The sequence below is a fragment of the Gossypium hirsutum genome, chromosome D08, assembly GCF_007990345.1.
Source record: "Gossypium hirsutum isolate 1008001.06 chromosome D08, Gossypium_hirsutum_v2.1, whole genome shotgun sequence".
Classification (NCBI taxonomy): domain Eukaryota; kingdom Viridiplantae; phylum Streptophyta; class Magnoliopsida; order Malvales; family Malvaceae; genus Gossypium; species Gossypium hirsutum.
Window position 1 is genome coordinate 11,164,717 of NC_053444.1, and position 14,909 is coordinate 11,179,625.

Sequence of the window (14,909 nt, forward strand, 5' to 3'; positions counted from 1 at the left end):
TTTATTTGCTATGGTATATGCATGATTGATTTATTTTATCATTCGTTTTTGTTCTTTTTTTATTCACATTATCATGTTTATTATTCCATTATGCATGTAAATATCATATTTCAAAAAAGGAAAATATTTCTAATTGAGGCAATATTTAGCGTTTGGAAATTCGAGAAAACGTACCTTAATCTGCTAGGTTTCGATTTTTCTCATTCAACCAAATAACTAAGTATCCTTTTAAAAATTTCAAAATAAGGCAATGTTTTGCGTTTGGAAATTCGAGAAAACATGCCCTAATTTGCTGGGTTTCGATTTATCTCGTTCAACCAAATAGCCAAATATCCTTTCAAAAATTTCAAAATAAGGCAATGTTTTGCGTTTGGAAATTCGAGGAATGTGCCCTAATGCGCGGGGTTTCGATTTCTTGTTTAACCAAATAGCCAAATATCCTCTTGAATTTGAATCTATGCCATTCGAGTTTTTTAAGGATCGTATTTTAAATTTCTTTAAAGTTTTCAATATTCAACTTTAAGACATTAACTAATCAACTAGGTACCAATTTTGGGCGTATCAAGGGTGCTAATCCTTCCTCGTGCGTAACCGACTCCCGAACCTGTTTTTCTAAATTTCGTGGACCAAACTTGTTGTTTTAATAAAATCAAATCGTTTATTAAAAATAACCGCTTTTCGAGGTGATCCGATCACACCTCATCAAAAAGGATCGGTAGCAACTCCTATTTTCATTTTCATTTTCAAAAAACCCAAGTCGACCCCGTTTTCATTAAAAATGGTGTCAAGATTGTGAATTTAAGATTTCAAGATAATGTTTCAGTTCAGAGAGATAGTCTACAATAATAGTTTTTGAAAAACAACTTATCATACTTGACTCTCTCGTGTCTTAAAATGTAAATATAAAAATGCACAAATTAATCCCAAATAGAATCAATAAAAACTCCAAATTAAAAAATTTTAGGTTTGAGAAAATTACTTAAACATAAACAACAATTCAGAGAATATATCGCTTAAACATATAAAATCCTCCCCAGACTTAAGATATACATTGCCCTCATTATACAAAGAAATATAAAGAATATAAGAAAAATATCAAAAGAGAGGAAGAGAACTGAAATTACCTTGAATTTGGATGATTTCGCAAAAATAGTAAAATCTAGAAATGTAAGATATCATAACTTAAGTACATGGTTCCAAGCACACTAATAAGAAAATAGAAAAAAATAAAAGAAGACAAAGAGATAACAGAACAAATAAAAAAACAGTTGAAAAGCATAACAATAAAGTGCATAATAAAATAAAATAAAACATATAAATCGGTAAAATAAAATAAAAGAAATAAAAAATTTAAAAAATAAAGTAGATGAACCGGGTTGGGTTTGGGGTAGAAAGGAACAAAAATAAAAACTCTAACTTTAAAAAAGGGTACACGGCCATGTGTTAGGCCATGTGAGCTATAGGGATGGGTAGTCCAGTTGTGTATCTCTCTGAGGCTGTGTGACCTATTAGAAAATTTTCTCCAGTATTCACACAGTCTGTGACACGGCCGTTGGCACACACGGTCGGGTTGCCAGGCTGTGTGTAATCACCTAGACCCTGTGTTGTTGTCGTTCATTTCTCCCACGGTCGTATGGGTCACACGACTGTGTCACCAGGCCGTGCGACTTCACTCAGACCGTGTGTGTCAAAAATTTGTAAAAATATTGGCTCCAATATTCACATGGTCCACGACACATCCGTGTAGTAACATCACATTTTTCAGTGATGTCAGAAATAGTAGTTTCGAGACCATAACTCTGACGTATCAATTCATAAATATTAATTATTTAATATTACGAGGTCATTAGTGTCGTATTAAAATTTGGTTAGGAAATTTTATCGTTTGGATAGTTAATTAAGTAAAAAGGACTAAATTGTAAAAAGTAGAAAAATAAATTGCAATTAGTTAAGGTTACCAAATAGCTATAGAAAAGTAAATTAAAGGATTAGGATGGTAATTAAACCATTTCTTTTCATAGTGGACAGTAATTGATGAAATTTGAATGAAATAATAAAGGGTATAATAGTAATTTAATTAATAAGTAAATTTATAACAAAATCAAATAGGAAAAAACAACTCCATCTTCTTTATTTTTTTTCTTTCAAAAGCTGAAAACCCTAGAAATTTTGCAGTAAGCTTTGATTGAGCTTTAGTCCTTTGATTTGGTGAGTAAATCTCGCTCATTTTTAGTAATTTTTATGTTTTTGAGCTCGTATTAGATTGATTTAGCTAACCCGAGGACTAATTTGTAAAGCTTTTAAATGTTTTGGATTATGCCATTGTTGAGTTTGAATTATTCTTGAAGCTTTATGGAAGAATATTGAGTTTGGCTGTTAGTTAGGACTATTTTGTAAAGTAGTTTTTTTTATTATTTTAATGTTAATGGTTAAATTGTTAAAATGGTAAAAATTCCAAGGACTTGTTATGAATTAACTAGAAATATAGGTTGTAATGAGGTCCTATAATATTCGGCTAGGCTAGGTTTTAAATAAAATTGGTTAAATTGCATGTTTGGGGCCTAAGGACTAAATTACATAAATGTAAAATGTTGGGGGTAATTTTGCGAAAAATGTCTAAAAGGGCTTAATTGCATAAAATGATTTAATTTTTCTATTAGAATTAGTTAATTGAATGGAATTATTATTCTAGATCAAGAACGAGTTAATAATCGTGAAAAAGCGAAAGTTGTAGAATAGTCCTTGTACTTTTGACATCGCTGTAGTTTAGTCTGGTACGTTCGTTCAGTTTAATTGTAAAAACATTTTAAATTCTCATTATATAAACTTAGTTATTGAATGTCGATTAATGAATTAATGTTTGTACATGGAAATACAATTAATGAGTTATTATCGCTTGATCACTGATGAAATGCCCTGAGCCAGATAAACGTAGGATAGAGTACAATTAGCATGCCAATAGGTTATTTGCGCGCGGTACGATATTGGTATGAGGTGTGATGATGATTTCTGAATATTCTCTGTTCACTAAATATACTAAGGTCCTACATTTGTTGCGAATTATCAAGTTATATTACAGTGTTTATCTAGTGAGTTACACGGGCGGACACATGGGTGGGCACACGGGGGTGTGGGGTAGTCACACGGGCATGTGGGATAACCACAGGACCATGTTTAGAGTCATACAGTCTAGGCTTTGTCACACGATCATGTGACCCCTATTTTGAATTTTTTTATATTTTTGTCCTAAATCTCTTGTTTTGTTTCGAATTGGTCCTTAATTGTTCCAAAACTATTATAAGGCCACATAGGCTCGATTTAAGGCCCATATATGTATGCTTTATTCTAATTTTAGTTATTTATTATTTCTACTGATTAATCTGATAAACTTGGTGCTATCGATTATTGATTCTTTTGAATGTACGTTAATATGCCGTAACCTTAATCTGACGACGGGTATGGGTTATGGGTGCTACATTTAGTGGTATTAGAGCCATAATTTAGTCGATTCTTGGGCTGAATGTAGCGTAAAGGAGGTCTAAAAATTACATGCCATATAAACCTATGATAGTGTGGTATTAATTGATCCGATGTAACCCCTTTTTCTTATAGATTTTTAAAGATGTCATCTGATTTTGATCGTGATGAAAGTAATGAAGTTAACTGTAACATTCTAACTGCTGGTTTTGAAGCTAGTCATAGCATACTGATTCCACAAATGTCTGGAAACGAGGTTAAAAATATGTTCTTTGGTTTGATGGGTCAATGGATCATTGAGTTTATGAGAAATAATCCTGTGGCTTAGCAACCTCTACCACCAGTAGTACCCTCTGTTGTACCTTTTGTGATACCTCCATCCCTTCCGATAGCTAAAACGAGTCGACGGGTCCCAATTGAAAAAGTTAGAAAATATGGTGCTGAGGAATTTCGGGGCAGGACTGAAGATGATCCGGCTAAAGCTGAGTATTGGCTGGAGAATATTCAACGAGTTTTTGGTGATATGACCTTTTCTCTTGATGATTATCTTAGATGTGTTGTATCATTGTTGAAAGACAAAGCTTACAGTTGATGGTCAACATTAACAGTAGTAGTACTAAGAGATAACATCAATTGAGAATTCTTCAAAACAGAATTTAAAAAGAAATATGTCAGCAAAAGATACCTAAAATGGAAAAAGAAAGAATTCCTGGAATTAAAATTGGGAAACAAATCAGTAGTTGAGTAGGAGAGAGAATTTGTGCATCTCTGTAAGTTTGCTCGAGAAATTATGCTAAATTAGGGAGAAATATGTATCCGTTTTGAAAACGAGTTAAATGATGAAATCAAGATGATGATCGATGGAACTGAGATACGATAGTTTGTATTTCTATTTGACCGAGCTCTAAAGATGGAAGAAATTTATAATCATTTTCTGCACCACCACTAAAAAAAGCAAAAGAAGATGATAACCGTATCACTGCGTCATCTGGGTTTCCAAGCATAAGTAAACTGAGCGAACATGATCCCAAGTTCTAGAATAAACCTGCCGATAGTGTGGTCAGTGTTCGCAATACTCCGAGACCGGTGTGTGAACACTGTGGTAAACCACATACTGGTACTCACCACATACTGTGTAGGGCCAAAGTGAGTGCTTGTTTTAGGTGCGGTTCAACTGATCATTTTGTATGCAATTATCCAAAAATGGTGAGAAAGACTGATGATCAGAATGAAAAACCTGTGACCATGCCGCAGAAGAGCAAATGTCCTAGTCAGAGTAGCAATACAGGGGTGAATCGCAATGGCACTAAAGATATAATAGCCAGATCTGAAACTAGAGCACCTACACGGACTTATGTTATTTGAGCCAGAGAAGAGGCTGTCGCGCCTGATGTCATTACTGGTATATTTTGTCTTTTTGATGTTACTGTATATGCTTTGATTGACTTTGAGTCGACACATTCGTATTTTTGCACTTCTTTTGTAACGCCCCAAAATTTTAATTTTGGGTATTGTCAATGTGTGACACAAAATATCTGTCTGCTTTAGTGGTTATGTGTTCTGGGTGTGTTTGGGAGGTCCCAAGTTCAAGCCAGGACTTAGGCAAATATCATTGGTCAGTAGGCTTTTAAGTAAAAGTTGGCAAAAAATTAACAGAATGGGCTTGCTAGTCTGGTGGATAAGTGGAGTGTTGGTGTAAGGAGGTCCTATGTTCGAATCTTGGCGTGGGCATTATTTTTGCTTGTGTGTCCAAGAGAGTTTGAGATGGATTAAAAATCTGAGTAGTGGATTTAGTGGGGAGTTTGATGGAGAGGAATAAAGGATTGGGATGGTTATCAAATATTCTGTTCATCTTTTTTTTCCTTTTTTACTTTCCTAAAAATCCCTCCACCCTCTTGCCGTTTTTTGCTCTCTTTCACCCTTCATCTTCTTGATTTTTCTTTTCCCACTCTGCCTCATGTTGTTCCACGTTTGTCTATAACCGTTCGATAAGTTTTAGATAAATGATTTGTCTCTGTGTGTTAACTTTTTTCTGAAGTGTTTTTTAAGCCAATTAGGGGAGGATTCAAGGGCTCGTCATCACCAATCGGAGTCTTAGTTTGTGCAGGAATTACCGTTCATCGGTTGAAGGTAAGGTTTAGTCGCTTATTGGTTAAAACCTTGATACGAGTTCGATTTGGGATCACATTATATGAGATTAAATTAGTGTTATTTGTTCAATTATAGGCTTTAGAATGCTCGGGGACTATTTTAGCATCAAACAAAACCAAGTGTGTACCCGAAACACAAAAAATGGGATTTGGCGAAAAGCCAAAATTGCTTGCTGTTTGGACAGCAGTAGTAGGCTAATTTTGAAAAATCACCATAAATTTTGGAAATTGAATTAGAGAATGAAAAAATATGGAATTAAATATTATTGAGTCTAGTTTCTCATAGAAGAAACGCTGTAAGTAACGGAATTGTAAATCATGAGATACAATAAGTTTTGTGAGACAAGGTCAGAATGAATTCAGGTTCCCCTATTTTGTCTTTGGAAAATCATCAAAAATTGGAGAAAAATAATTAGGGGTTAAAATTTTCACGTTTAAATTATTAATGAGTATATTTTCAATAGAAACAAATGGTAACATCATCCAAATTTTTTACAAAGAGATAATTAATTTTTAGCAAATAAAGGTCGAAGTTGTCAAACAGCAGAACAGGGATAAGATTGAAGATTTTACTGTACTTATTGGCTTAACCAAAAATTTTGAAAATTTTATCGCAGAAAGGTATTTGAGTATAGTTTCAACGAAATCAAGCGAACCTTAATTTGGAATTCTGTAGCTCAAGATATAAATAATTTGGTAACAGTACTCAAGTAGACAGCTTTGAAGGAACATATAAGTAAATAGTGAAAACATATATGAATATTTAGCTAGCACGGGTTACATTAAAAATGGATCATGCGGCCAAGGCCAATTTGGGTCAAGTGAGCCACACGGATGTGTGGGCCCACATGGGCGTGTGAGCCCATTTTCACTAAATTGATTGCTAAGGTTGCACGGGTCGCCCAAGTCGACTGTGGACCTACTGTAGGGTCGGTAAGCATCACTTAGACCCCTAATTGTATGAATTGACTGTTTGATTTATATATGTGTTAAGCATGATGATAGTATGCTTGTATAATGAACTGGTTATATGTATTAATGTCCTGAGATAGCATGTCATAACTTGTATGTTGCATTGCATGGGGTAGGGTTAATTATATTTGGAAGAAGTGTACTGAAAGGCTCTTAAGCCTAACATACTAGCAGCTCAGCTGCAAATTACTGTTTTGTGCCGCATTCGGTACTACCTAGAGTGTAAGGATGGGTGGGTTGATTTGATCCCCACATGGAGTGTAGGGTTGGACAAAGATGGTGTGTAGATGCTGGTTGGGTAAGACTTTGTTACTAAATACTACATGACTGTTAGTGATATTGTGATGGGCTAATGCACTACTGCATATTTGATATTGTACTGAGATGGGCTAAGGCCCAAACTGTTATTGATATTGAAAAAAAGGCTTAGGCCCATGACTGCTTTAACTGTGCACTGTGATTTGCTATTGTTTGTTCTCTGTGGGATTACACACTGAGTTTTCGTAAACTCACCCCTTTTGTTTAAATGTGCATAGGTAATCCCCAGATCTAGACGGATCGGTGCGGCGGAGGACTCGACGGTGACCACGGTTTTGGACTTTCATGGTTTTTAACCCATATTTACGATAATTGGTTTTATTTCTATTTTATTTTTACTGGCAAAGTTTTTGGGTTGTAATTGGACTTTTGGGCTTTGGTTTTGGATTTTAATTATCTTTACCTTATAGATTACAACTAGTAGTAGTAGGAAACCTCGGTTTTCAAAAGAAACAAATGTTTTTCCTAAACACACGATTGTTTAATCTATTTTAAAAGCTTCCGCAAACGAATAACGTTTTGAAACTATCGATTAAATGAGCAACACAATTTTGGAACTAATAAGATATTAAGATAAGCAATTTAATGGAAATGGTTTTAACGCGACGACACGGTTTTCAAACACCCTATCATGTGACATCGCTAGATCCGGCCATAACATCTGGGCCGGGTTTGGGGTGTTACATCTTTGGCTATGGATGAAAATTTACTTATTGATTCAATCGAATTTGATGTTCAAGTTACAAATCCACTAGGTCAAAGTGTAATAGTTAATTTCATATGTCGTAAATGTCCACTAAGAGTTAAGGGCTGTTAATTTCTCGCTGATTCAATGTTTCTACCCTTTCATGAATTTGATATAATTCTAGGAATGGACTGGTTGACGTTACATGATGCTGTGGTAAACTGTAAATTGAAACAGGTTAATTTGATATGTTCAACGGGTAAACTGATTACAGTTGAATTTGACAGAGCAAACAGTGTTACAAGAGTTGTTTCAGCTATTTCTACGCAAAAAATGATTCGTAAGGGTTGTGAGGCATGTCTGGCTTATATATTGGATACTCAAGATTTTGGGTCAAAGCTGGATCAGGTACCTATTATTAATGAATTTACAGATGTATTTCCTAAAGCGTTATTGGGATTGCCACCAAACGTAAAGTTGAATTTGTTATCGATCTGATACCCGAGATTACACTAATATCTATTCCACCGTATAGAATGGCACCAACTGAGTTGAAAGAACTTAAAACACAATTGCAAGAATTGTTAGACAGAGGTTTTATCTGATCGAGTGTATCTCCATGGGGTGCACTAGTGTTGTTTGTGAAAAAGAAAAACGGTTCGTTGAGATTATGCATCAATTACATGTAGCTGAATAAAGTGACAAAAAAGAATAAATATCCTTTGCCTTGTATTGATGAATTGTTTGATCAGTTGAAATGTTCAACCGTGTTTTTTAAGATAGATCTCTGATCATGATATTACCAGATGCAAGTAAAAGATTGTGATGTGCCGAAGACTATTTTTCGAACTTGATACGACCACTATGAATTTTTGGTAATGCCTTTCTGATTAACTAATGCTCCGGCTGCTTTCATGGATTTAATGAATCAGGTTTTTCAGCCTCAATTGGATAGATTTATGGTTTTATTTATTGATGATATATTGATCTACTCTAAAATAGAATCTGAGCATGCTTAGCATTTGAGAACTGTATTACAGATTCTGCACAATAAACAATTGAATGCAAAATTCAGCAAATGTGAGTTCTGGCTTCAAAAGGTTAGATTTCTTAAACACGTGGTTTCTGTATATGGGATACGTGTTGATCCAAGCAAGATTTTTATCGATGTTAATAGGAAAGCTCCGAAAAATATTTCAGAGGTACGAAGTTTTTTGGGATTAGCAAGTTATTATCGTCGCTTTGTTAAAAACTTCTCTATAATAGCTTCACCGATGATTAAGTTGCTATAGGAGAATGTTTGTTTTGTTTGGTCAGATGAGTGTCAGCAGAGTTTTGATCAATTAAAAAGAATGTTGACAGAAGCTCCAGTATTGACACAACCTAAATCTGGGAAAAAATTTATTGTATACAGTGATGCGTCACTTAGCGGACTGGGTTGTGTATTAATGCAAGCAGGGAAAGTAATAACTTATGCTTCTCGTCAGTTAAAGCCACTTGAGAGGAACTACTCGACTCACGACTTAGAGTTAGTTGTTATTGTTTTTTCTCTGAAGATTTGGCGTCACTACCTTTACGGTGAAAAATGTCACATATTTACAGATCATAAAAGTCTGAAATACTTGATGACTTAAAAGGAATTTAATTTGAGATAGCGACGGTGGCTAGAGCTATTAAAAGATTATGATATTGTGATTGACTATTATCCCGGGAAAGCTAATGTTGTTGCAGATGCATTAAGTCAGAAGTCATTATTTTCCTTGAGAACATTGAATACGCATTTGACACTAGAGGGTGATTGTTCTATTTTAGCTAAATTGAGGGCTAGACTGTTATTTCTTCAGCGGATTCAGGAGTTACAAGATGACGACCCGAAGTTATTAGCTAAACGAGAGTAAATCTAGAATGATCGGACTACACTGACTTATTCGAACTTACTCATTAGATTTGTGGTCCCGAAATCATTATTGACTCGTATAATTTAAATACTAATTATTTTTGTTTGTTTGTCGGTTGGGTTTCTATTTTGTTTTTGTACATTCTATTTTTGATTATTTATCCAGTCAAATATTTTTCAAAAAATTAAAAAATTATAGAAAATTAAAACAAAAAAGCCGAAACTTAATATTAGCCACCAGTAGATTAAAAATTGTTATTCAATTAATAATGAGTTTATCTTTACACAATTGAAAAACTAATTTTCTTAATAATAAACTTTGAAAAAAAATCCCTCTTTCAACTCTTTCTACTTTCTGTTTTCATGTTCCCTCAACTCTCATAGCTTCCCCTAGTAACCAAAACTAACAATCCCTTCTTTTAAAAGAAAATGAAACCTTTTTGTTTTGTTGGGGGGGTTTAAAAGAGTATATAAGCCTCTGAAGTTTAACAAAAGAAAATTAATTAAATTTTTCCACGAAAAAACACATCTAATTAAATCTTCAAAATCTGAAATTCTCTGATCAACTCTGACGTGACTATTAATAATAGTACCCATATATATATATGGAATTAGTTGGCAATAGGGAAAGTATAAAACATTAATTGATGTTGCAAACAGCCATAAAAAATATAGAACCGGTAGACATGAACCATCATTTCCTTCACTGGTATTTTAATTAAACTTTCACCTTGTTCTATTATATTTTGTTGAAAACATTATAATTAAGAAATAATTAAAAATATGTAAGTAAAACTACATTAATCAGAGAAATAGAACGCGATAAGCTGTAGCAAAGACGCAACAAAAACCATGGGCGGGTGACGGTGTTTAGACTAATTAATTCTCTAAGTTTGGGTTTGGCTCAATTTTTTTTTTTTTTTGCTTAAAATCAACTCAATTTAAAGAAGATAAATCTTGCGTTTGGTCATATTTAATTTTTTAAAATTAGTTTTTATTTAAAATAATTTTAAAAAATAAAATAAAATGTACTAAAAAATGAAAAAATAAAATACACAAAATCATTAAAATGCTAATACACAACTAAAAATAATAAATATTTTATTGTATTAAATATAATTTTTATATTTTTATATTTTGGGTTGGGTTATTTAATTTGGCAAGTTTATTTTTATGTTTTGGGCAATGGATTTTATTATTATTGAGTTAGTGACTTAATATAATTATTTTTTACAACATAATATATCCGGGTGGGGGCTAGGCTAGAATCTAGTTTGGTTTTGTTGATGCAGCCTAAGACAATATTACTTCTCCAAAGACCAATATTTAGAAAACTAATATTACAGCTAATTTTGATAATCACTTGTAATAAAATATATTATTCAGTGATTAAATTTAAGGAAAGATAATATGGGTGAAAATTATGGATAAAATATTATACTATGATTAAATGTATGGAATTTCGAAATTTCTTCTACAATTTAAAGTAAATTATGCAAACACGCCAGGTGTCATAATGTATATATCGCCAAGTGCTGTAAAACCTGGCATGTGTATATATTGCCAAGTGTTGTAAAAAGAGAATATACACTGCAGATTGTGGCCAACAAAGCCTAGATTCCATATTTGCTTAAAAACGTGATATTGACACTGGTATCTTGAGTTGTTTGTTGCTTGTCTTCCATGACCTGCTTGTTTCGAGCATGTCAAATTGTCCAAACTGTGATCGCTATAATTTTACAAATATAATTACTTTCATGCTTAAAACCAAAGTCAAACCAGGCCCATATATTATCAGTATTAAGAATTGAAGGAATCCCATACCTCTTTTACAGGCCTAAACTTTGTGATTATATAGCCACCACATTTGAGACATATCGAGGAGGCCGCAATCCGGAAAAAAAAATATAACTTTTTTTTTATGAAATTAAACAGCATTAAACGAAATTAATGAATAAGCTCATTCGTCCTTGTAAATCTAAAATAATCTGCTTGAATTAAGTCCCGCACAAAATGGGGTGGGACCACAAAAACTTAGATTTCAGTGAATTTTGTTGCCATAACCTTTGTCATATAATCAGCAACAACATTGTGAGTTCTTGGAACATGGTGAAAACAAACCTTCCAGCCTCGACACATCATTTGATTAATCTCGCAAATTCCATTATCTGGCCGTCAGCTGCACGTCCCTCTACAATCGTCTCTATCAAAAAAGCATTAACATTTTCAACTTTTAACTGACAAATCCCATTCTCCCATCCATTTGGTGAAACTAAACTTTTAAGTGAATATATTAAAATGGAAATATAAATATTTTAAATTAAGAGCAATTAATGAAACATAATAAAATTCATTTGATCTAATATAATTTTAAATGAGAGGCGTTTAGGGAAAGTAATGCGAAGATGTAAATTTAATTAATTCTCAACTTAAAAAATAAATAGAAGGGTATTTAATGGAACGGAGAATCAACAGTTGATGTTGCAGACGCATATTTCTTAAGACGCATTGTGGTTTTAAATTGTAATAACAATCTTAAATTAGTTGGCTTAGATTTGTGTGTAAAGCATGGCCCAGGATGATTAATGCTTTCAGTCAACATTTTAAGCTTTTTGTTGCATATAGAAATGGTAGTTTTATTTGCTGTTAATCCGGTGATAGTGTGCTCATCCAAGAATGGCAGCATTGCAAATTCGAAACTCATATTTGGTTCTATCTGCATGGCTTGCCTTCTAAAATCCCCCAAAATTTGCTTCGAACAACACTGCAAAGCAACCAACAAGAGACTGTAATAAGCCTGCAAATTCAAATGGAAAAAGCAGAAAAAAAAAAAAGGCGAATGAGTCTGTCAGACAACTGCGTGACCTTCCCAGCCGCCCAAGGCTAGCTGAGAACGATCCTCTGCGGTCAAAGTGAAACCAGCAAGGGAATCACCAGACCAATAATCACGCTCAGGTCACACGGTCCTGGTTCATCAACCAGACTTGGAACCCTGTCTCCTTTGAACTTACGGACACAGAGGTACGAGCCTATAGAACAGATCCTGTTCAAGTAAGGTCGTACCCTTTCAAATCTTGATTCTGTTTTAAATACCACTGGATTATGTCTTTTCTTTCCAATGTGGGATACTGATCAGTTTCTGATTCCATAATCTCTGGTCGCCGCAATGTTGGGATCCATTCGACTTTTTTTTTTTAGAGTTATCAACACAATTAAATATATCTATTAAGGCCTGAATAGAATATTTGTTTACCGTATTACCCAGCTATTATAATAATTTTGATTACCCATGGATCATTAACCTGTCTAATGCTTTCTTCACAGCTTATAGCCTTAAACTTGAATTCGTTCTTTTAAATCATTATGTATCCATGTGATTAAACTAATGGGAAGTGAATGCAGATGCAGCAGTCAATGGTGGTGGTAATTTACTGCGTTTTTACACAATGTATTATGTGATTGGAAGGTGGTTTCGTAAGTTCTGAAGAACGGTGGTCCAGACCAGAGATCCCAGAGGCAGTACAAATAACTCTCGCATGTTCTTAGAACACTTAGAATGCCATGGGAGCGCTTCATTAATGCCTTCAGTTTTGCCTTTGCCTGAAGAACTATGTAACCCAGGTTTGTATTGACAAACGAACTCAGAAAGGAAAAAAGAAAGAAAAAGAAAAAGGGTCTGTCAAACAACCGTGTGACCAGCCCAGCTAGACAAGGCAAGCTGAGAACGATCCTCTGCGGCTAAGGTAGACCAGCAAGGAATCACCGCACCATCAATCACGCTCAGATCACAGAGTCTCGATTCATCACCCAGACATAGTATCCTGTCTCCTTTGAGACTCAAGGATACAGAGGTGCGAACCTATAGAACAGATCCTGTTCAAGTAAGGTCGTGCCCTTTTGTGCCTTGGTTCTATTTTAAATACCACTAAACTTTGTCTTTCCATTTCGATGTGGTTCCGCGTTTTATCCTACACGTGCCTTCCATACTGTCTGGCTGGCACAATGATTGGGATCCAATGAACATGGTTAAATATATCTATTTAACCCTAAACAGAACATTGTTCATTATATCACCCTCACTATTACAATATTTCTTAAAATGATTGCCTACCGATTAAACTAATAAAGAAACTATCTGAAGGAGATTATTCTTCAGACAACCGATGGGAAGTGAATGCAGACGCAGCAGTCAATGATGACGGTAATTTGGTATGTTCTTATACTATTGTTAGGTGATTGGAAGGTGGTATGATAATTTGTGAAAGAAATTGTGGCCCAAAGATCCCAAAGGCAGTACAAGTTGTTGAAGTTCATAACTCACAAACAACTAACCCAGGATGGTCCCTTATTACACTAGAATGCCATGTTCTTCTTGTCATGCCATTGAAGAGTTAAGTTTGCCTTTTACCTGCAGAACTATGTAATATATATATTGCTGGATTAAACCAGGTTTTCCTAATTATCAACCCCTTTTCCAAGTTCGATTTTGCATATTATGTAAATATAGAGGAAACCGTAGGGAGATCCATGTTTATAGAAAAAGATAAGGTGAGAGGTACATGTATGAATGCTGAGATTCAAGACAGGATTTAATTCGTTGTAGGCCCCCAAAGTGTTTTTGGGATATTTATTGCCTTGGGCTAGAAAGAAAGGATTATATATTGTTTTTGTCCATATATGGAGAAGAAAATCGTATTGTATATAAGTAGATTTTTTGTTCTTTATTAAACGATTGAATATTTGATTGACTCACAAATTATAAATATCCATTTTATGAATTAATCTAAGACTTGGTTATTAATCAAGCAAACACCTTATCTGCTACTCAACCAGCCATCAAGTTTGTTTGCGTAATCAAAGTTAAGAATCTTTTTCAAATGGAACCAAAGGTAATTGAGATATGGATTGCATTTTCAGTATTGTTAATACAATAACCAATCTCTACTTTATTCAATCAAAGACGATTGCAACATAATTAATAGGTCAAATGATAGATTTGGTCCCTATACTATGCTTAAATTTAAAATTTAATCTCTATATTTTGATTTTATACAATTCAATTCCTCTACGTCTATATAATTAATTCAAATAATTAATACCATTAATCATTTCATCAAAAAAAAAAACAACTACTTCAATTCATGTTGACATGGTTTTTTGTGTTGGAGGGATGTTTTAAAAAACCAATTTACGTCAACATTTTGCTCATAATAGTTAAGCAAATAACATGATATTATAAAAGTAACATGACCAAATTTTGTCAAATTTAACAAGAGGGGCTAAATCCAAAATTTGAGAATTGTAGAAGAACCAAAACTAGAATTTGACCTAATAAATACTACTTATTTTTTTACACAACTTACTGCAATTATGAAATATCTTCATAAATTTTCAAATAACTTGTAACATT

At 33.8% G+C, this 14,909-nt stretch overlaps 2 non-coding genes across 2 annotated transcripts; both read right to left on the minus strand.

Annotated features, from left to right (window-relative positions):
• Window positions 1–12,341: 12,341 nt before the first annotated feature.
• LOC121220673 (small nucleolar RNA U3) lies at window positions 12,342–12,560 on the minus strand. The gene has a single exon (XR_005917892.1). It is a non-coding gene; the product is annotated as a small nucleolar RNA U3 (small nucleolar RNA).
• A 612-nt stretch (window positions 12,561–13,172) lies between these two features.
• LOC121220677 (small nucleolar RNA U3) lies at window positions 13,173–13,390 on the minus strand. Its single transcript, XR_005917896.1, has one exon. It is a non-coding gene; the product is annotated as a small nucleolar RNA U3 (small nucleolar RNA).
• Window positions 13,391–14,909: the final 1,519 nt, after the last annotated feature.